At 50.6% G+C, this 22,418-nt stretch overlaps 1 protein-coding gene across 2 annotated transcripts in view; it reads left to right on the top strand.

Annotated features, from left to right (window-relative positions):
* The first annotated feature begins 8,059 nt into the window (after positions 1–8,059).
* The window catches only part of RALY (RALY heterogeneous nuclear ribonucleoprotein), a 133,700-nt gene continuing 119,341 nt past the window's right edge, over positions 8,060–22,418 (top strand). Inside the window, exon 1 of one of the 2 annotated variants that reach the window (XM_054274503.1) lies at positions 8,060–8,138. The gene's annotated coding sequence lies outside the window, so the exon portion shown is untranslated. The remainder of the gene's footprint in view (positions 8,139–22,418) is intronic. The other variant, XM_054274502.1, reaches the window with a different exon arrangement.

The raw sequence follows: 22,418 nt of genomic DNA on the forward strand, positions 1-22,418 counted from the left end.
ACGTGTTTTTGGGGAGAAAAAAAAAATTGTTTTCACTTGCAATCTTTCCAATCTGTTTTGAATTAGGAGACACTTAGGATTAGAAAGTGTTTTCTCATTAGAACAAATGTCACAGATTTAAAAATCTCTTCATTTAAATTCCTCCTAATGTTCTTTGGCTTGAATGAGTGAGCTCTTAATGTCCATTTTAATTAAAGCATTTCTGTGGGATTTCTGCCTGGGCACCTAATGACAGCAGGTCTCAGGGAAGTGGATGTGCTCCTGCTAAGAATGGGAACTCCTGGATGGCAACTGCGGCAGGAACTCTCCTTTTGGGGCTTTTTAGGGAAAAGTGCTAAAGGACACACAAATTAAGATGTGCCTAAGAAAGGATCCCACGCTTCCAGCAGGCAGAAATACCACATGGTTTGGGAGGCACTGGTGGGTTTGCAAAGGGATTGATCTGAGCTTCCCAAGCCACTTTTTGAATTCTTCTGTTTTTGCTGCTGTTCTCCTGCCATCAGCACAGGCTCTGGCAGCCAGGCAGGGGTGCTGGGCTCAGCTGTAGCACCCAGTCCCTGCTGCCAGACCCCTCCCCACATTTCTCCTCCCTGTTCAGATGAAGGTTGGTCCTTCCCCCACTCCCAGCAGCTCCCATGGTGCTGCATCCATTTGTCAATGCACACCCACGGGAGCTGCCAGTGGGCAGGGCTCTGCCAGCTTTCCCAGGTGAGAAATCCTTTGGCACAGCAGGTTTCAGCAGGCAGGTCTGTCTGGAGGCACAGGAAGGCAGGAAGGTGCTGTGAAATAAAAGCATTGTTGGAGCACATCCACATCCCTCTCCTGGAGCATGGCCAAGGCAGTGGGAAGCATCCTGCTGGGGAATTGGATGATGCTGCTCCTCAGTGTTCTTTTCCAGCTGGGACAGCCCTCACTTCTCCCTTTTCCCTGGAGCAGCCTGGGGTGAGGAGCTGATCCTGCCTCTGCCTCTCCACAGGACTGCCATCCCAGGGGATCCAAGAGGGAAAGGACCTGGAGGCCAAGAGCAGCACAGGGACAGTTTCCCTACAGTGTAGAGAAACAAAAAACCAACCACAGAGCCAGACCTGACTGATGGGAAAAGGCAGGAACCTGCCTGGGCTCACCCCAGTGGTGCCTGGCCTCCCTCCCTCCCTGCTCCAGTGACACATAAATCTGGAGACAGTTAATAATGAAAGGCTATTAAGATAAGATTTAGTCTTTATCGTTCTTGTGCTTCCTTCATTTATCAGGCACTTGAACCAAGCCGAGCAAAGTCGATCTGGGAAGCGCTGCTGATGCCCAGACAGTGGCAGATTTATTGGTGCCTGTGGCCAGGAACAACAACCAAGGGAACAGGAGCTACCTGGGCAGGTGTGGCCCTGTGTGATCAGTATCCCTGCTCCTCTCCCTGGGGACACTCACTCAAAGCGTCACCTTCACCTGGTAGCTCATAATGTCACTGCTGGAGCTGGGCAGCATTTCTGGGCCACAAAGTACCTTGGCAGACAAAGTGTTGTTGTGAGGAAGAAACTCATAAAATTATGCAATGTGTTGTGTTGTAAGAGACCAAAATATCAGCTCACTCCAACCCCATCTTCCACTATCCCAGGTTGCTCCAAGCCCTGCCCAGCCTGGCCTTAGAAATTTTCAGGGATGCAGGGGCAGCCACAGCTTCTCTGGACAACATGTGCCAGGGCTGTTTAACCACCACACTTCAGGCAAATTGGCTTCTTTTTAATGATCTTTGGAAGAAATATTCTTTATTTGCTCCCCCTTCCCCAACATATTAATTGTTTTTCTGTCTTTTCTGAGATAATCCTCTTTGTGCTGCCTCCCATTGTGCATCCTGTAAGGTGGAGGGAGTCCTTAGCAGCAAATCTTTGATTTCCTCAATGTAACAGTAAGAAAAATATAAGAAAATAAGCATAGGTTTTGTTTTCAGCATGTTTTCAGCTGCATGTAGTGTGCAGATCCTGGAAGAAAAGGATATACACAGGGCAGGGGGTACAGCCCCAGGGCTGCCAGAGCATTTGGACAACACTTTCATGCACAGGGTGTGATTGTTGGGTGTCCTGGATGATCCTGGAGGGCTCCTCCCAGCTCAGGATTTTCTGATCCATGACTCTGTGACTCCTTGGCAGGAATTCCTGTGGGCAGGAGCCTGAGGCAAGACGTGCAGCCCTTCCTGAGACAACAGGAGTATGGGTACAGCCACCTGCAAGGCACCTGCTTTTTGAGATCATGTTCACTGAGTTTTCCCTCCTTTAACATCAAGTGGATGAGCTCCAGCTCCCCCCTTCCAACATCCTTTTATTGCTTTTAGACTGACTTTGAGATGGGGTGGAAAAAGAAATCTGAGAGGTGAGTTCCAAGGTCAGTGCTGCTCACCCAGCTCTGTCATCCCACTGAGCTCATAAATTGGTGTTAACACCTCCTGGAAAGAACAACAAATCTAAAAGGAGAACCTGGCTCAGCCTGGGAAGCAGAGCCATTACTGGGGCAGCCACTGCAGAGCTGAGTCTGGCATGACAGCAAATCCAGCCCAACTCCAGCGCCTGCTCAGCCCAGATGTGATCCCAGCCCCTGGCAGCATCCTGGGCATCTCCCAGGAGATGGAGATGGAGAAATCTGCCTTTTTCAGACAACTTATTTTTCTAAACATCACAAAGGACCTGGGTATTTCTTGCTCCTCTCCTATTAGAAATCTGCTTTGGCAGAGTGCTCTTTTTCTTTTTTTCTTTTTTTCTTTTTTTCTTTTTTGCTTGTTCTTTAAACAGCTCCTTAGAATGGGGCTTTGTGGTGTGGAAAGCACAAATTAGTTCAGAGCCTTTCATTTGCACTCCCCACCCCTTCCACTTATGATTCCCTTCAGTGGGATTCACAGAATCTGTTATTGCTGCTGCAGATTGGCCATGGTGTGACTTCGGTGCAAATTCTTTCTATGTTGACACTGTTGCTTCATTGTTATTCTTTCTGTATGAGTGAAACAAAATGAAAAATTCATTAAAAACAGAGAAAAAATGAGGAAAGAAACCCACTGGTATTTCTCCATCTCCCAGCACAAAAAATCAAATGTGGAAGATTGAAAACAGGGTGATGGGAAGGGTGAGAGAGTTAAATGTCTGAGGGATCCAGCCACACACAGTGTCTAGGACAAACATGCCAATAAAAAGAATTAAAAGGACCTGTCAGCTTCTAGGGTCCCACATCCAATTAGGAGCCAGGGAAGGGTCCCACAAGTGGACTCATGTTATTATGATATTTTCTGAAAAATCTCTTTGCTAGGATTTTTTTTTTTTGGGGGGGGGGGAGGACTGAGAGGCTTCAGAAAAGAATGAAAACAATGATTATTTGATTTCTTGGTAATGTGGTCTGGAGATCATTTACCAACAGGTGCATCTTTGATTGGTTCCATGTGAATTGTTTTTCATTAATGACCAATCACCATCAGCTGTGTCGGACTCTGAGGAGTCAATCATGAGCTTTCATTATCATTCTTGTTTAGCCTTCTGATGTCTCCTTTCTCTTTCTTTAGTATAGTTTTAGAATATAATATAATATAATATAATATAATATAATATAATATAATATAATATAATATAAATCAGCCTTCTGAGAACATGGAGTCAGATTCTCATCTCTCACCTTGTCCTGGAGACCTCACAACCCCACAGACTGACTTTCTTTGGATGTTTCAGCAGGCAGCACCCTGTCACAGGAGCTCTGACAGCTGCACCATGGCCCAGGGAGCTCCCCAGGAAGGGGCTCTGCCCTCAGCCCTGCTCCCAGAATAGAATGTCCTGAGCTGGGAGGGACCCCCAGGATCACCCAGGGCAGCCCCAGCCCTGCACAGACACCCCAACAGCCCCACCCTGGGCACCCCTGGCAGCCCCTGGAGCTCTGGCAGCCTCGGGGCCGAGCCCATTCCCTGGGGGGCCTGGGCAGTGCCAGCACCCTCTGGGGAAGAGCCTTGCCCTGGTATCCAGCCTGAGCCTCCCTGGCACAGCTCCAGCCATGCCCTGTCCCTGTCCCAGAGCAGAGATCAGAGCTGCCCTCGGGAGGAGCTGCAGCCCCTGATGAGGTCTGACCTCAGCCTTCTCTTCTCCAGCTGGACAAACCAAGTGACCTCAGCAATCCCCAGATGGCCCCTCCAGGCTCTCCCCACATTCTCCCCTTTCCAGCTGAGCTGGCACCCCCAGGCCCCACACGGCCCCAAGTCCCCACAGACATCACCTCTAGCATTGCCCCATTTTTCCAAGCAGGGAGGCAGAGGCAGGATGTGGCAGGGAGGGGACAAACTGAGGGAATCTGAGGCACAGCCAGACTCTGCTGGCCGTGGGACTCTGGGAACAGCTCCCCACCACATGGATGCTCTGTGGGCTCCCTGTGCCTCCTTCTCTGGTGATGGCACTCTGCCTGTGCACAGCCCCGTGCTGGCTTCTTGCAGGGCCTGTTGTATTTTCAGGGTTCCCAGACAAAGGAAGGAATGATGACTCTGACTCCATGTTCTCAGAAGGCTCATTTATTATTTTATAATACAATATTATATAAAACAATTCTATACTAAACTATACTAAAGAATACAGACAGAAGGCTAAAAAGATAATAATGAAAATGCAAGACTCCTTCCAGAGCCCTGACACAGCTTGGCCCTGATTGGCCATAAAGTCAAAACAATTCACATGAAACCAATGAAACAATCACCTGTTGGTAAACAATGTCCAAACACATTCCAAAGCAGCAAAACACAGGAGAAGCAAATCAGATAATTATTGTTTTCCTTTTTCTCTGAGGCTTCTCGGTTTCCCAGGAGCAAAATCCCAAGCAAAGAAATATTTCCAGAAAATATGACGGTGACAAGGGCCTTCTGAATTTGCCAATCTGCAGCCTCAAGGACACTCATTCAGGATTGGAGGGACAGATCCTCAGGGAAGGCACAGCCAGAGGTGCTGGGCCATGCCCTGGAGCTCCTCCTCACCAGTGGGACCTCAGCAAAATTGTTCTGAGTGGTTCCTCATCCTCAGAGCAGTGTGTGAGTGTTCAGGGCACACCAAGGGAATTGGATCAGCAGATCCTCAGCTCTGCAGGCTGGAGGTCCCTGTCCCCTTCTCCCTGGGATAAAAGGCTGGCAAGGAGCATCTTCTGTGGCTCCTCACATGGAAACCCACAGCAGCCCAGTGCCTTGGTGCTGGGAAGGGCTTGGGTGTGGTTTCCTCCCGGCAAACCAAGTGAGCACCTCCCAGTGCAGGTGGCTTTGCAAAGGCTGGAGGAGCCCTGGGCTCCAGGGAGATCAGGGATGGGTTGGGCTCCACCTGAGTACAGTTACAAGGGGCAAGACCCCTCAGGGGTCTTTGCTGGGCCATGCCCTAATAGCCACAGCCATTTCTCACACCTGAGAAATGCACCCTCAAAATGAGACTCTCAATGTCCCTTCCAACCTGAGCTCTCCTGGAATCTTGTGGCTCCCCAATCCTCTTCCCAATCCTGCTGCAGCTTTTTTAGTCTCCTGACAGACTCTCACAGAGATTGTGTCTTGATCTCCACAATCACCACTACATTATTATCCATCCCAGGAGGGGGACATCCCCCCAAAAATAATCACCTAAATATTTTTTTAAAAATAAAAATGACAAAACATTTCTCAGGATCTCTGCTGAGGAATGTCACAGGGGAAGAAAAACTCTTTTTGTGATCAAGAGACTGAACTTCAAAACACCCAAACTGCACATCTCCACGGGGCACCTTTCTGCAGGGTTATTAATAAGAAATAATTGTTTTAAATGCAGAAAAGCCTGTGTACTTTCTATTCCCTTCCAAAAGCCCTGCATCACTTGTCCTTAATGAATAATGAAAGATGCTTTTGTATTGCTTCCCACCCATAGACTTTCAAGTGATTGTTAAGCAATAATAAATAGGGCTCTAAAGAAATCAGGGCTTGATGAAAACTTAATTCTGGACTAATAAGAGAAGCACCTGCTGCTGCACAAGTTCATAGACATTCCTGGAGCTTTGGTGGGTGGAGAATTTTGGTGAAAGCTCTGAATGTTCTAGCCCTGAGAAAATATCACTAAATGATTCTGAAATGTTGTTGTGAAGCTCCAAGGGAATTAGAATTTGGAAGGAAAGAAGGAGATGCCATGGCCAGAACAGGCACTTTGATGCCCTGATCACAGCCCTGCTGTGATCTCACTCTGAGGGGGGATTTATCATGGAAAGCCAAACCCAAAGAGGACATTGCTGTCTGAGAAGAGAGGGACAGCAACATCCTGTGTCAGACTGGGGAATTTGGATTTCATGGGAAAACAGTGCATTCCACCAGGAAGCTGGTGTGGCTTTCAGCCCTGCCAAGGGAAAGCACATGGTGCAGGTGAAAAACTGGAGCTTGGAAGAGATATCATGGAATAATGGAATGGGTTGGGTTGGAAAAGACCTTAAAGGCCATCTTATCCCATCCTCTGCTATTGGCAGGGACACATTCCACCATCCCAGGGTGCTCCAAGCCCTGTCCAGCCTGGCCTTGGACACTGCCTGGGATCCACAGGCAGCCCCAGCTGCTCTGGGCACCCTGTGCCAGGGCGTGCCCACCCTCACATGGAAGAATTAATTCCCAATATCCCATCCAGCCCTGCCCTCTGTCAGCCATGAGCTGCCCAAGAAAAATTAAGCTAAAAAGCCAGTTAATTGCTGTCATTTGGGTTGGTAGGTACCGAGTTCTTGCCTCCAGCTCACAGCCAGAGACATCTTGATGTTGACAGGAGAGTTCACCTTACTGAGGGGTCTTTACCCAACCTTCAGAGGTACCTTCTGAGCCCCTCAACACTCCCATCAGTCCCATCAGCAACCAGCACTGTGTCAGACAGTTTTGTGTAACTGATTGCTTAAATGCCACTATAATTCTGATGGGATCAGTGGGGGAAACTTGTGGGGGATTTGCCTTGATTGATTTGTGCTGTTGCACTATCCCAGGCATGTAACAGGGATAAATTTCTTCACTGAAAGTGTTGTGCAACCCCAGCACAGCTGCCCAGGGGGGTTTAAAAGCTGTGAGGATGTGGCATTTGGGGACATGGGTTAGCGGTGAGCTTGGCAGCGCCGGGATAATGGTAATTGACGGCGATTGTGATTTATGCCTCTCTGATGGCTCGCTCCTGCTGGTGAGCTCCTGCCCTTCCCTAGCACGCTGTTGAGAGCAGCTGCATGAAATTATTTGCATTGATGTCACCCGGACCCCGCTGCCGTGAGCTGTGGAACCCGTGTGCCGCCTCCAAGCGATGCTGTCCCTGCACGGCTCCCTGTGTGCCGGTCCCTCTAGCGCCGGGGCGCTCAGCCCGGCCTTCCCTCGCCTTTAGACAGCGGCGAAATGCCGGGCGTTAATTTCGGTCAGGAAACATCATTTTCCCAAAGGAACCGCTTCCTTCCCGGTGAGTGCCAGGAGCAGGCGGATACAGAATGAAGCAGCCGAGCTGAGCATCGCGCTGTTACCGAGAGCCCCTGGGGAAGAGCGGCCCGGCCGGAGCTCCGCGCTGGACCCGCGGCTCCGCTGCGCGCTCGGCGGGTGCGAACTTCGGCTGCGGCTCCGGTGAACCGGGTGTAGGCAAAGAGCGAGCGGTGCCGCTGCGAGCGTTGGGAGCGGCTGCTCCGCAGCTCCCGGGCCGCGGTGCGGGACGGAGACCGCGGACACCGAGAGCCCCGAGCGCAGCCGAGCCCGCCGGGGCCGCCCCACTGCTCGCTCGCGGGGACCCGCGCCCGGAGCAGCCCCGCGCGCCCGGCCCCGCCCGTGCCCGCCCCGCTCTGGACTCTTCCACCGCGCGGACAGCGGAGCGGGAGGGAGCGGGCGGTGCGCGGCGAGCAGCGCTGCCCCAGGCCGAGTTCCGGCGGAGCGGCCTGCCCGGCACAGCCCCGTGAGGACGGATCGGTACAGGCTGCGCCGCGGCAGCAGCGAGAGCGGGCGGTGGGTAGAGGAGTGGGCGCTCCGCGGCGCGTGGGTCCCCCCCGGCTCGGAGCCGTGGTACGGTCGGCGGGAAGGAGCCGCGGCGCGGGGCGGTGCGCGGCACTGAGCCGGCGGCTCCCGCGGGCGAGGCGGGACGGGCCGTGCCCTCCGTCCGCACGGCACCGACCTGCCCGGCGCCGACTGCCCGGTGAGTGCTGCCGCCCCTTCCCCCGGCTGCTGCGGGGTGCCGCTCCCGCCAGCCAGAGCGTGCGGTCCGTGCTGGTAGCGCAGGCTCCCCTTGCTAGTGACACAGTGACTTAGTGCTGCTTTAATTTTTTTTTTTTCCTTTTCAATCTTCACTTTCCCCATCGCTTTTTTTGTGTGTGGTTAGGTTTTTCCGCCCCTGGTGCACGTTTTCCCCGTTTTGCGGGATGGGGAAGTGCCGCGCCTGGAAGCGGCTGCCGGGTGGGTCCGACCCCGCCGGGGCGGCGAAGGCTCCGGGGCTGAGCCCTGCGCGGGTCCCGGGGCTTGGCAGGGATGTCCGCGGTGTGGCCGCACGGTCGCGGGGTAGTTTGTCCCTCCAGCAGACCGGAGATGCTCGGCTGCCCTCCCAGCGGGGCCTCGGGCAGCGGGAGCGGCTTCGTAGCGAGAAAACTGGCGGAATACCGAGCCCGAGCGGCGCTGAGCCGCGCCGCTCCCCGCGGGTCCGAGCGGAGCCCTGCGGGCTCCAGCGCGCGGTGCCGGCACTGCCGGAGCTTCTCTGTCACGATTATGTCGGGGCTGCTGGTGTCTGTCGGGAGTTGTATGTGGGAACAGGCTCCCCAGGGAAGTGGTGGAGTCACCATCCTTGGGAATGTTAAAAATGAGCAGATGTGACGCTCGGCCGTACGGTTTTAGTTGGCACGGGGCGACTCGGTCAGAGGTTGGAGCCTGATGATTTTGGAGTTCTTTTTCAACCTTAATGATTGTGCTGATTTGAGGTGATGTATGAAACTCTGGCTCTTGCTCTAGAGCAGCTTTGGTGAGTGTGAAACAGTCAGATCTGGCCGTGCCTTTGGCAGGGTGTCCGGCGGCTGATTCCCTTTGGACAGCAGAGACACAGACTGCTGGGATGGACAGCGGGCTGGATGTGCACCTTTATTTTCTGACTGTTTTCTGACTGCTCTTCTTGTTCCTGAAGAGCAAGAGCCCACCTGCAGGAACAGCCCATCGCAGTTGTACTGCAATGCTTTAGCACAGAATCCCAGAATTACTTAGGTTGGAAAAGCCCGCTAAGATCGAGTCCAGCACTGCCAAGCCCACCACTAAGCCATGTCCCCAAGTGTCACTTTTACACCTCTTAAATGCCTCCAGGGATGGTGACTCCACCACTTCTGAGTGTATTTCTCCCGTGGTTTTGGCATGGGGAAGGGCCGGGAGCCAGCCCGTGCTGTGGGGCTCGGGGGCCTGCCCTCAGCGCAGCGGCTGCTCTGGCTCTTGAGGGGACTGAACTCAGTGGCATCACGGCTGGCTTGGGCTTTCAGGGCTAGAAGAAAAGACCCTTTTATTTCCTATTGAGGAACCTGCTGTCCTTCCCCAGCAGTCAGTCCGTGTGGTGGCCGATGGCTGGGCAGGGAGGGACGGCGGTGGCACCGCGGGTCGGACCCTGCTGCCGCCCTCCCCGAGCTGGCAGGGCCAGCACCAGCCCTTGGCATTGGCCCTGGATCTCAGTGGCTGAACCTGTTTTCCTTGGCTGTCATCGGGCCAGCAGGGCCGGGCTGTGTCCCAGCCCCTCCGGACTGTCCCTGCTGCGGGAGGAGGGCTGAGCTCTCCCGCAGGTGCCTCCACTCCGGGTCTCCCTTCAGCAGCGAATGGGAGGTGCCGCTTTCCCTTTGCCCTGTCCTGTGTTCTGCTTTTTTTGGGATCTAGGCTCTTTGCATTGTTCTAAAGGACAGGGAAGGAGCCTGGCTTCCAAGTCAGCTCTGGGATGCTCATTTTGCCCTGTATTTTGCTGTTTGTTGGGATTTGGGCTCTTAGCATTGTTCTTAAGGACAGGGAGGGAGCCTGGCTTCCTAGTCAGCTCTGGGATGCTCATTTTGCCCTGTCCTTTATCCTGTGTTTGTTGGGATTTGGGCTCTTTGCATTGTTGTAAAGGACAGGGAAGGAGCCTGGCTTTCTGGTGAGCTCTGGGATGCTCATTTTCCCCTGCTGTTTGTTGGGATTTGGGCTCCCTGCGTTGTTCTAAAGGACAGGGAAGGAGCCTGGCTCCCAGGTGAGCTCTGGGATGCAGGGATGGGAGCTGAGGAGCAGTACCACAAGCAGAACTTCAGATGTGTGACCCTGGAGCATCTTCCTGGGCTGCCTGCTCTGGCTGACAGCTTGTCACAAGGTTTATTGCTGCCGTTCCTGGAAGCTTTTCTGTGGTTCTGGCCGCGTGTGAAGGCTTCGTTGGAGAGGGGAGGGTGTTCAGACACTCCTCCAGCTCTCTGAGCCGGGGAAGATTGCTGCTGTTTCACTTCTGTCAGGCTGATGTTGGAGATGGATTTCAGGAGAACGGCAAAGCAGAAAGAGGTGTGTCTCTTAAGAGCCACTTTCTTTAGAAATGGCTGATAATAGACAGTGAGTTTGGGGAGGATGTTTTATTTAGGGATTGAAAAGAGAGGATTAAAGCTCTTGACAGAGAGCAGTTTATGTGGAGTAAGTGATGGGACTTGATCATTCAGAAAAAGACTCTAACGTGTTGCCATCACCAAGACAGCTTACAGCTCTCTGTGTCCCAAATCATTCAGTGAAAGCAACAAAACTCCTTTTGATTTAACTTCTTCACTGGTGGCTGCATAAGGAGTTTTCAGACCTAGCAGTAAATTTGTATCTGCTCAAAGAAAACAGCCTATGCGTTTAAAAATCTGTGATATGCTAAAGGTACTGTGGATTTATCCAAGGTGTTAATTGTAGGCATTGGAAGTAGCTGTGTCTGTCTCATAAAATTGCAGCTTTTCCTTCCTTGCCCCCTCCCATCAAGTTACTGGCACAGGGCTGTGCTCCTGGATTTGCAGAAGCACAGAGTCACTGCTCGTAAAATTACTGAAATAAAAAAGGTTTATGCAGGGGAGAAGAAACAAGAATCAAATTTTAGGCTCAAATTATGATTCCAAAACAAGTTGCTCATTCTTCTCACAGCTTGAGGTTTGTGATGGAAAGGTTGAAAATACCCAGCAAGAAAAACAGGCTGGGGAAAAAAATCTGGAAGAAACTGAATAGAGTGAAATTCAGAATAAACGGTCATCAGAGAGTGTTTATAAACCTGCTGGAGAAAAGGAAGGGAGCAACCATTCAGATCAATAACAAGTTCTTTTTTCATAACTGTAGAGCTTTAATCATATAGTTTAAAAAAATAATCCTAAATGTGTGCATTTTATACCTGTGCTGGTAGCTGGGGCTAAATCTGCAGAGTTCATGCTGATCTGGGTAATCTGAATCAAGCTGAATAGTAAAGAGGCTCTTAGGAGGATCTGAAACCCAGGAGGCATTTTTCAAACCTGAGTTATGTCACTTTTTTTAGAGGTGCCTGAGGCAATTGCATTTTAAGAAGACAAAGCTTTTGTTTTCAAGCTGGCCTAGAAAAATGCCAAGGATGAATCCAAAGTAAAGGCTTTCAGAAGTTGTCATTTGTGATTAAGTTGATTTTGCTGCTGTGCACAGAAGGCTGCTGCCTTCCCTGGCATGCCCAGAGCTGGGGCTATTTTTATTTTTACCACCAGTCCTGGTGTACCTGTTTAATTCCAGTGAGTAACAGTGCCTGGGGGGGTCTCACCTGAAAGTGTGTATTTAATGAGAGGGTCTGCCAGCTCCATCTCCAATAGAAAATTAACTGTAGGTGCATTAGAAAAGGCAGAATTGAGGTGATACCGGGCACGGATTGACTTAGATGGCTATTCTGCAGAATTAACATCTGTCTGTGTCTTGTTTGGTATTTGAGATGCTGGAGATACCAAAGCCAAAGCTGTTTCCTTTTCCAGAGGCCAGTCTGTGTGCACACAGTGAATCCAAAGCTTTTCTTGGGGCTTTTGCAGCCTGAAACAATCAGGAGGAGCATCCTGGTGTTGGCAGGCTGTGGGCAAACATAGGAGCTGCTCCTGCAGAGCCCGAGCTGGGGGAATATTGTGCAGGATGGAACAGATGATGCTGGAGCATGGATGTGGAAGAGTCTGCTGCCTGCAATCTGGAGTGCTGTGAGCTCCCAGTGAGATGCTCCTTGGTAGAGAAAGGTGAAATCCTGCAAGTGTTGGAATGACTGCATGTCCTTAAATGAAAGGAGAGTGGGTTTTGTCTGAAAACGTGCTGCAGGAGCAGTGCCAGGGCTGTCTCATCTGGGCAGGAGGTGTCCCTGCAGCCCCCCTGGCCCTGGGAGCAGCAGATTGCTCAGCCCTGGCTCTGGATGCCAGGGAAGGGCTTTTAGGGCAGCCTGAGTCACCCTTTTGGCCCTTGTGTAACACCCAAACAATGCTGCTTGTCCTGCCGGCCCGGGGCTGCCCAGCACCAAGGGATGTGGCACTGGATGGAGCCTCTGCAGGGGCACCTCTGAGCTGCAGCTCCTGCAGTTCTCACCCTGGCACCTCAAAATCACAATATTTGATTATTTTTTTAAGAAATCCTTGAGAATGTGGTGCACATGTGTAGAGCAAGTGTTGCTGGTGATCTGAGGCAAGGCTTGGCCTTTGCAGGGAAGGTCCCCAGTTGATTTCAGGGCTTCTGGGTTTTTCCTTCCCCTCTGTTGCTAGAGCTGCCCGGCAGGATGTGCCCAGCAGGATGCTGAGCTCTGTTCCAGGAGCATCCCTGCACCTGCAGCACAGTATTTCCTTTACTAAACAGCCACAGACTTTGCCTGTGATGTTGCACAACTGGTTTTTTGTGTTGTTTTTTGTTGCTTTTTTTTTTTTTTTTAATTTGCTCCTAAAGATCTGGTTTAAAACAGAAAACACAATGCCAGGTTGCTAGGGTTTGTTTCTACCAAGAGTAAGGTAAATAGATGGGCACCTCTGGGCTGTGTGTGTGAATTCAGTGACTCCCTGGTGGTATCTGCAGCATCACCTCCGTGTGGAGATGGTACCAAACAAAAGGAGCTGAGAAGTGCCAGGGCTTTATCTGATGATGCTTTTGCAAGCAGCTTACATTTCAACAAATACAGCCGCGCTGGGAATGAATGTGAACTCATTTTCAGCTTGCTACTGCCGGCAGAATGAGAATGGCCAGGTTAAAAGTGAGAGCAGGAGGAATAACTGAGGCTGTATAGCTCCATTCCTGCTGTGTCCCACCTCCCTGGGAAGGACAACATCCTGCTGGCACTTTAACAGGAGACGATTTCTGCAAGAGAAGGTGTTGAGGAAAAGGTGGCAATGGACACAATTTGTGTTCATTTTAATGTGTGAATTCTTGAGGTCAGGATGGGCTGGCAAAAGGTGGGCAGAGGAGGTGGTTGCAGGTCTCCCCCACCAAAGCTCTCGATGTCTTTATTAGTCCTAATCTTGTGCTGCTCTTCTGTCTTTAGCAAACTTTCTTTTGGAAAACTGTCTTGGGAGCATTAGTGAGGGAAAGAGTTCTTTTGGAAGGGTGTGGGGAGCCCTCCCCTGGGGCTCTGCCTGCTGGCACTTAAGAGGAGAATTTCTGCAAGAGAAGGTGGCATTGTGGAACCATTGGTGTTCATTTTAATATGTGAATTCCTGAGTTCAGGATGGGCTGGCAAAAAGTGGACAGAGGAGGTGGTTGTAGGTCTCCCCACCAAAGCTCTTGATGTCTTTATTAGTCTAAATCTTGTGCTGCACTTCTGTCTTTAGCAAACTTTGTTTTGGAAAACTGTCTTGGGAGCATTAGTGAGAGAAGATCTCTTGGAAGGGCGTGGGGAGCCTTCCCCTGGTGCTCTGCCTGCTGGCACTTTACAGGAGACAATTTCTGCACGAGGTGTTGAGGAGAAGGTGGCAATTGAGACTTTTGGAACCATTGGTGTTCATTTTAATGTGTGAATTCCTGAGTTCAGCAGAGACTGGCAAAGGTCACAGTGGACAGAGGAGGTGGTTGCAGGTCTCCCCACCAAAGCTCTTGATGTCTTTATTAGTCTAAATCTTGTGCTGCTCTTCTGTCTTTAGCAAACTTTGTTTTGGAAAACTGTGTTAGGAGCATTAGTGAGGGAAGTTCCTTTGAGCCCTGGCTGTGCCAGCTGTGCCCAGGGCAGCTGTGCTGTGTCAGTGCCCTCAGTGCCCGTGGCTGCCTTTCACCTGCCCTCCAGTGACACCCTCCCCTTGCCAGGGCTCCAAGGTGACACTTCTGGCCCAGCCTGTGGCCCCTGTGTAGAAGACTGCAGGTGCTCAAACATATTTATTTTTTTTTCAAATCTAGCAAAAATGTCGGTGTTTGCTGTGGGACAGCCCTTGCAGAGCTGGTGGTGCTGCCTGGCCTGAGCTGTGTTCCTGCTGAGGGGCAGCACTGGAGGGGTTTGGTGGCTCAGCAGCTCCTGGTTCCTGTCCCTGGGGCTGTGCCTGCTGGAAAACAGGGGTTTTTGTTGGTGCTGCAGCAATCTGCAATGCTTGGAGCTCTTACAGCTCCTGAAGCTCCTTCTGGAGTTGGTAAAAGCTGTAAGCACTGCAGAAATCCTCTTGAGCTCTTCTAGTAATTTAAACTTACTGTTTTTATTTATAATTTTTTAACTTATGCTCCAAAGAGTGCAGTTCTTATGTTCACACATTTCAACAGGCCAACAAAACCTCACCTGTCTCTGTGTTGACTCTGAGAGAATCCCAGGAATGGTTTGGGTTGGAAGGGACCCTAAAGCCCATCCAGGGAGGGAAGGCAGGGATGTGACAGTGTTCACAGGGGTTCTTGGATGAGGGAAGAGACGAGGACCTGACTCCATGTTTCAGAAGGCTGATTTATTATTTTATTATATATATTACATTAAAACTATACTAAAAGAATAGAAGAAAGGATTTCATCACAAGGCTAGCTAAGAATGGAATAAGAAGGAATGATAACAAAGGCTTGTGGCTCGGCTCTCTGTCTGAGCCAGCTGACTGGGATTGGCCATTAATTAGAAACAACCACATGAGACCAATCACAGATGCACCTGTTGCATTCCACAGCAGCAGATAATCATTGTTTGCATTTTGTTCCTGAGGCCTCCCAGCTTCTCAGGAGGAAAAATCCTAAGGAAAGGATTTTCCATAAAAGATGTTTGCGACACAGGGACACCTGCCACCATCCTAGGGTGCTCCAAGCTCCATCCAACTTGGCTTTGGACACTGCCAGGGATCCAGGGGCAAGCACAGCTGCTCTGGGCACCCTGTGCCAGGGCTTCATCATCATCACAGGGAGCAATTCCTAATTCTCAATATCCCATCCATCCCTGCCCTTTGGCAGTAGGGAGCCGTTCCCTGTGTCCTGTCCCTCCATCCCTTGCCCAAAGTCAAGGATCTGTCTATGAATTTTCAGTTCAAGATGAAAAATCCTTGGTGCAGCTCACACCCTGCAGCCTGTGTCCATCCTGCCCCTCTGGTGGCACCCTCAGGACACAGGTGGGGGTGAGGAGAAAAACCCCTTGGGAATTTCCCCTGGCAGGAAAGCTGTGCAGGTAATTCTGCACATCCCAAGTGGGGTTTGGGTGTTCTCCTGTTCATGAGGAGATGTTTCCCAGTGCTTCCCTGCAGCTGGGCTCCCCTGCCATTTGACTGCGGCACAAACTGCATTTCCATGGGAATAATGCCGAGCTTGCTGATGCCTCCTGTGCGCACAGCCACACCTCGTGGCAGGAGACAGGCAGGGAGGGCTTAGATGATTTAATTAAACTTGTTGTGAGGAAGAAATTAAATTTGGTCTCTTGCCCTGCTCGCATTACGAGGGGGAGAGCGCAGCCTCTCTGAACTGAGCCATTCCTTGCCTTCTGTTTGCCTTGGAGAAAAAGCAATTTCTCTGTCAGCTTTTAGCCTGGCTCCTGGGCCCCAATTGCTTGTTTATCTTCAGCAGCTCCCCAAATGGCTTTGAAGATGGCCTTAAACATTGATCATCTCTTCCAGTCCTTCATCTTTGTTCTGCCAGCAGACATTAGGAAAGATATTTTAAATTACCTTTTCCCCCCCAAATGAACGGGCTGTGTGGATGGGCTGGGAGAATTAAAGCTCTTTCAGCCAAAGTATAAATCAGCTGCTCCCATGTTTTTGCCCAGTTCTCCTGGATTCATCTTCCAGCCCAGCCTGCAGAGCAGCAGAGATTCCAGGGAAGATAAAAGCCAAAGTGCAACCTAATTTCAAGGCAGTGTTCTGTTTGGGGAGCAGGATTCTGTTTAAAAATTACTTTTTCTCCCCTTATTGCAGCAATGGGATCTCCTTGCTGCTCCCTAGGGGGGGTTTGGGGGGCTCCATGGGGTGATGCTGTTCAGACAATGGGGTGCAGAGCTGAGGTGATGCCTGACACTGGCAGCTGCTGGCAGGGAAGTTTGGAAAAGCAACTTTTGGATCTCTTCCTTTGCCATTTGAGCACTGAGATCTGGAAAAAAAAAAAAAAAAAAAGGACTGGCTAACAGCAGAACATTTATTCTGTGTCAAACAGGCAGCAGACAGCAGAGGTGGTTAATTCAGCATGGAAAAGCCCAGAGCTACAGCTGAACAGGCAGGAAGGTTTAATCAATCATTTGGAGCCGGTTTCTGGTGCTCCTCTATGCAGACCCAGTTTTTTGTGGTGTTGTTAACATTTAATTGGTACCAGGTCACACCAGCCTCCCTCCCAGGCAGAGCTGGAAGGGAGCAGGTTGTTTACATGCACAATCCCCTTAATTCCTGGTGAGAGGAGGTCCTGGAGGGCTTGGGCTGAGGAGCTGGGCTCAGTGAAGGGGCTGCAGCAGCCTGAGCTGTGTGTGGGTTCATGATCCAGGCTGGTGTCTGCATTTATTGCTTTTATCATCATTTATCATATCACAGAGTCACAGACTGGTTTGGGTTGGAAGAGACCTTAAGGGTCATCTCGTTCCAGTCTCCTCCTGCAGTTCAATTTGCAGATTCCTTATCCCCATCCCCTTCTGTGTGCTGATGCTCTCTGCCTTTTCAACCCCTGGTTTGCAAGACGGGGGAAAGCAGTGTGACCTCAGAGTTAACAGATTTTAGCCTTCTATGTAGCATCAACATCTACATTTTGTACTTTGTTGTGAGGCATGGGTGCAGGGGGTTGTGGCTCAGTGAGTCAGAGGCTTTTACCCACTCAGTGATGTGAGTAATTTATGGCTTGCCCCAAGTCTGCACAGCTGGGCTGCCAAACTGCAGCGTGTTGGGGAGTAAATATTGCATGTTTACACAAAGCCTTTTCTCTCCAAGTCCCCAAAAAGAGGATGAGCCACTTTAACAGGCTGCTCAGGCTGGGTGGGTGCCATATCCTGGGGCAAAATGCAGTTGGGCAAAGCAGCCCAGCAATCTTATGAATACAGTGAATTTTAAATTCTTTCCTGGGTTGTAACAGGAGGGGAGCATTCCTGAGCATCTCCACAACCTGCAGTAATGTGACAGTGATGTGAGAGAGAAAGCTTTGTGCAGTGATGGCAAACAGCCTTTAGATCCACTGAGTTTTTGTTAAAATAAAGTGGTTTTGGAAGTGGGTGCCCTCAGCCCATGCTGGAATTGTTTTCCCTGTTAGTACCAGACAGGCTGATGCTGCTGAGGTGCAGGGAGCCAGGACTTGTGCTGCCAGTGACTGCTTTATACATTTCCAGGTTAAATCAGGCAATAAGTTTGGATTTTATTATTTTTTTTCCTTACCCTGAAGCTTGTCAACTTATTTTACTCTGTGTCACAGTCTTGAGCAAGAGGAATCTCCAGCAAATAGACCAGCTGATAAAATTGATGCAAACCAATTAATTTATTTTGTTAGAATTTTGAAATACTCTGAGCTGGAAGGGACCAACAAGGATTGAGTCCAACTCCTGGACACTCCAACTCTCCCACCTGTGCCTGAGAGCATTGTCCAAGTATCCCTTTGGTGCTATGATCACTCCTTGAATTCTTGTTCATCCCTCAAATTCTGCTTGCTCAAAGCTATCTAGTGAGAATAAAGACAACCAGGAGGTATTGATGGGATTCCCACCCTCCAGAGTTGCTTTTTTGTTCCCACCCCACAAATAATTTAATCAGATATGAGACATCTGTGTAGGACTTGGTATCCAGTGCTGCCATTTGCCCTTGCAGCAGGGAGGTAAATGAAGCTCTGGCCTCGATGCTCTAAATATAAAGCAGGTAGGAGGGCATGTGACATGGGCTGACCTTGGGCAGCAGAGCAGGGCTGGGAGCACAGCCAGGCCCAGCTCCCAGCCCCTCTCTGGGACGTTCCTGTGCTGCTCTGGCCTCCCCCAGAGTAGGAGGTCCTGCAGGTCCCTGCCCGGCCCCATCCCAGGCTGCTGCTCCTGCCCATTGCCACCCCATGCCCGGGGCTTTGCTGATCTCCTGGGGCTCTGCCCTGGCACAGCTGATGTTCTCTGAGGGACTGGACTCTGGGCAATGCCTGGCATGGGATTTCACTCATAGCTGCTGTTTCTGCCAGGCTTGGTGTTGGGTTGAGGAGCTGGCCCTGCTCTGAGCAGCCTCCTTGGCCAGTCTGCCCTCAGCACCTGTCTGCTGTTGCTGCATCAACTGATTTCTTACCTTTTTTGTCTCAGGGTTAAACTCTGGGAGGTAACAGACACCTGAAATTACAGAATCACTGAGGCTGGAAAAGAGCTCTAAGACCATGGAGTGTAACTGTTAACCCAGCACTGTGTTTGTCACTAACCCATGTCCCCAGGTGCCACATCCACATGGTTTCTGAGCACTTCCAGTGACTGAGCCACTGCCCCAATGCCTGACCACTCTTTAGCAAAGATATTTTCCCTGATATCCAATCTAAACTTCCCCTGGCACAGCTTCAGGCAGTTTGCTCCTCTTGCTTGTTCCCTGAGAGAAGAGCCTGATCTCACCCTCTCCTAATGGGCTTGGACTTGGCCAGGTCACCTGGGTGCTGCAGGAATGTGCAGGTGAGGAGGTTTTGCAGCAGTGCTGTGGTTGTGCCCTGATTCAGCAGCCCAGGGTCTGTCCCTGTGCTGGTGCCATGAATGATCCTGTGAGGATCCCTGGGGGATGGATGGATAGATGGCAATCCTTCACACTCCTGCCCAAGCTTACAGGGCTGCCAGACCTGGGAGCAAAAGCTGAGTCCCAGTCTTGGAAATGATAGAATCCTGCAGTGGTTTGGGTGTGACAGTGTTCACAGGGGTTCTTGGATGAGGGAAGAGACGAGGATCTGACTCCATGTTTCAGAAGGCTGATTTATTATTTTATGATATATATTACATTAAAACTATACTAAAAGAATAGAAGAAAGGATTTCATCAGAAGACTGGCAAGGAATAGAATAGGAAGGAATGATAACAAAGGTTTGTGGCTCAGCTCTCTGTCTGAGCCAGCTGGGCTGTGATTGGCCATTAATTACAAACATCCAACATGGGCCAATCACAGATGCACCTGTTGCATTCCACAGCAGCAGATAATCAATGTTTACATTTTGTTCCTGAGGCCTCCCAGCTTCTCAGGAGGAAAAATCCTAAGGAAAGGATTTTCCATAAAAGATGTCTGTACAGTTTGGGTTGGAGGGATCTTAATGAACATCCCTTTCTACCCCCTGCCATGGACAGGGACACCTCCCACTATCCCAGTTTGCTCCAATCCCTGTCCAACCTGGCCTTGAACACTTTCAGGGATGGGCAATCCTGTCAAATGTATTTAAACAAAAAAAGATGGACGTGCTGCTCCTGAATTCCCATCAGAATCCTGGTGCAGCACTCCTATGCACAGCTGCCTTTTGTTCCTGCACATTCCCAGGCAAAGCAGGTGGTGTTGAATTTTTTTCTGCATTAAAAAAAAAATAATCTGTGGCATGCTGTGCGAGGCTACTCACATCTGTGCACTCTATGTAGGTCAGATGTGGAGTTGCTTCTTTACGAAGACTCAACTTGACAGCGTTTCCTCGCTGCAGCCAGCGAGGGAGGATCACAAAATTCACATGCTGCCTCCATGAGAAATGTCCTCAGGGAGGCCCCCCCAGGGGCTGTGTGTGCAGGTGGAGTTTGCTGCCTTCCTGGTGTGCTCCAGCTTGGTGACAATGAGCTTTATTGATGAAAGATTTATCGGGGCTGCGGATCCAGGCTGCGTTCGGTGTCATAGCAGATTAGCCTTGCAGCTGGAAATGCTAAATGCTTCCCTGCCCTGCTTCCAGCAGCTGCCTTGTGCTCTGCTCCCACTGAAAAGCCTGTTCCCTAATCTCTGCAGCCCGTGCTGCTCTTGCTGTATTTCTTCACATGCAGATGCCTCTCCCTCCCCTCTCCTCCCCCCAGCCACTCCTGCTCTGGGATTCCTTGACCTCCTCTGACTCTGGCAGTGGTGGAGGAGAAAATGAGTAGGGAACAGGCAACCTGTCATGCCCAGGAGCGGGTTAGGGACATGATCTGACACCTTGTAGGGCAGCTGAGAGTCTCCCCTTGCTCACGGGCACAGCCTCAGATCCAGGTGTGTGTGGTCTTGTGGGAGATGCTCCACTGGGGTGAAGCCAGCAGGGATGAAGGACGCTGTTCTGCTGATGTGCCACTCAGCAGGGTCCTCTGATCTCCTCAGGCTGATCCCAGCCCAGGGGACAGGAGAGCTGGGCCAGTCTGGCTGGTTTGGACATGTTGGGAGTTCCTTCTGTCTTCAGTCCTGGGGTTCTGTGAGGGATGTGGGAACTTTCACAGAAGGGGCTTCTTTGGAGGGAGAACTTGAAATTAACTCCCTGAACATCCATTAAAAACAGATTAACAGAGGACCTGAGGTTCATTTAAATGTGAAGAGGGAAGTGGCTCTGCTGCCCACATTACTTTTCCTGAGTTGAGCTGACCTTGGAAGCCACCACGGCTGGAGCAGTGGCCAAGGAGGATCAGAGCAGATGAAGATGGATGTGTGGATGTCCTTATGCAACCCAGGCTGGAAGATTCTTCCAGTGTTCAAATTGTTCTGCCTGCTCCACAAGTCTTACCAGGAAACATTTGAACTGAAAGAAGGGCTCTGGCTGCCACCTCCTCCTCTGAAAATGAGCAGCATCTGCAACAAAGGAGGATTCAGCAAAGGAGGGATTGTCTAGGAGTGCTGACAGCTTTCCAGGAGACTCCACATGGGATTGGGAGCTGTGTCCTGAAGCAGCTGGATGGGCTCTCAGGAGCTTGGGGCAATAAGTGAATGGTGGAACCAAACCTCATTCCTGTTTGTGCTATTCACCGAGTAAAATATCTGTCAGTAAATTTTTGCTGTCCATATAGAAGTCTTCCATTCTTGGTGGGGTTTTTGTTACCCTTTTCTGTCCCAAGACAAATCTGGTTGTGACTGACCCATGGATTTGGGAGCATTGCTCTTGGGTTGGAGCTGGCTTCCAGTGGGAGGAAATGGACTTGGAATTCACAGAGTTGCTCAAAGCTTCATGGAAAGGAGCAGTGTTGGAACACTTGAGGGGAAATTGGACTAATTGAAAATTGCTTGTTCTGCCCTACAGGGATCCCAGCTGCACTCCTGATTGTGGGTGTGTAAATGAGTGTGAGCCCATCCCAGTGCAGCTCTGCTGCAGAGAGCACCTTGCTAATTGCTGTGTTCAGCCACAGATGCAGGGATGAGACGTTTCCCATGGCTGCTCCTTCCCCAAGAAGATGAAGAGAGCCTTGTTAGGGGAGCTCCAGAGTGCAACCAATCTCTTAAACTCCTGCTGATCAACTGCAACTAAGAGGGAGCTAATGAAATCCCCATTGCCACAACACATTTGTTTTGACCTTTAAAAGGGAAATGTGCTGGTGAGTCAGGAGTCCCAGCAGGAGATCTGGGCTTGTTTTGGGCCGGGGATGGAGGGGGGACCCTGGGGGTTTAAAGTGGAGGTATAGAGCAGAGCAGGGGTGAATTTGCTGTGCTCTGGGTTCTGGTGAGCTCACAAGTGGAGTCCCTCAGCTTTTGGGGGTCTGTCAGCTGTTCTGGTTGTGAAGCAAACAGAGGCACTCCAGTATTTTGAAGTTTTCTCCTGAGTTGATTTTAAAAGCAGGGTGTAAACTCCTGATTTTCAGAGATTAAAAAAGGGAGGGAGGAAGGATCCTGTGCCATTGTCTGTGTTCACAGCAGAAGTGAAATTACTGCTTTGGCCAAAGCAATGAATCTCAAACATCTTCATGGCAGAAAGTCCTGAGAAAGGTTTGGGGGAAGTTTGTGCTTCAGTAGGACTGAGCCTGGCTGAGCCTCCCAGCAGCTCATCCAGGCATTTGGTAATTTGATGCAACCTCAGTGGGAGAACATGGACTAAAGGCTGAGATCAGTGCTTTGAGGAGGTTTTCCTCCTGAAAGTTCACAGGTAAAGAGGATTTTTCATTCACCAGGACCTCCATCCATGGAGAAGTGGCCTTGTGAAGGACTGGCTCTTCAGCTCTTGGGGCTGTCTTTCTCCT

This window comes from Melozone crissalis, unplaced genomic scaffold (genome assembly GCF_028551555.1).
Source record: "Melozone crissalis strain CALT ecotype California unplaced genomic scaffold, PUWL_Pcris_2 ptg000017l_1, whole genome shotgun sequence".
In the NCBI taxonomy this organism is placed as follows: Eukaryota; Metazoa; Chordata; class Aves; order Passeriformes; family Passerellidae; genus Melozone; species Melozone crissalis.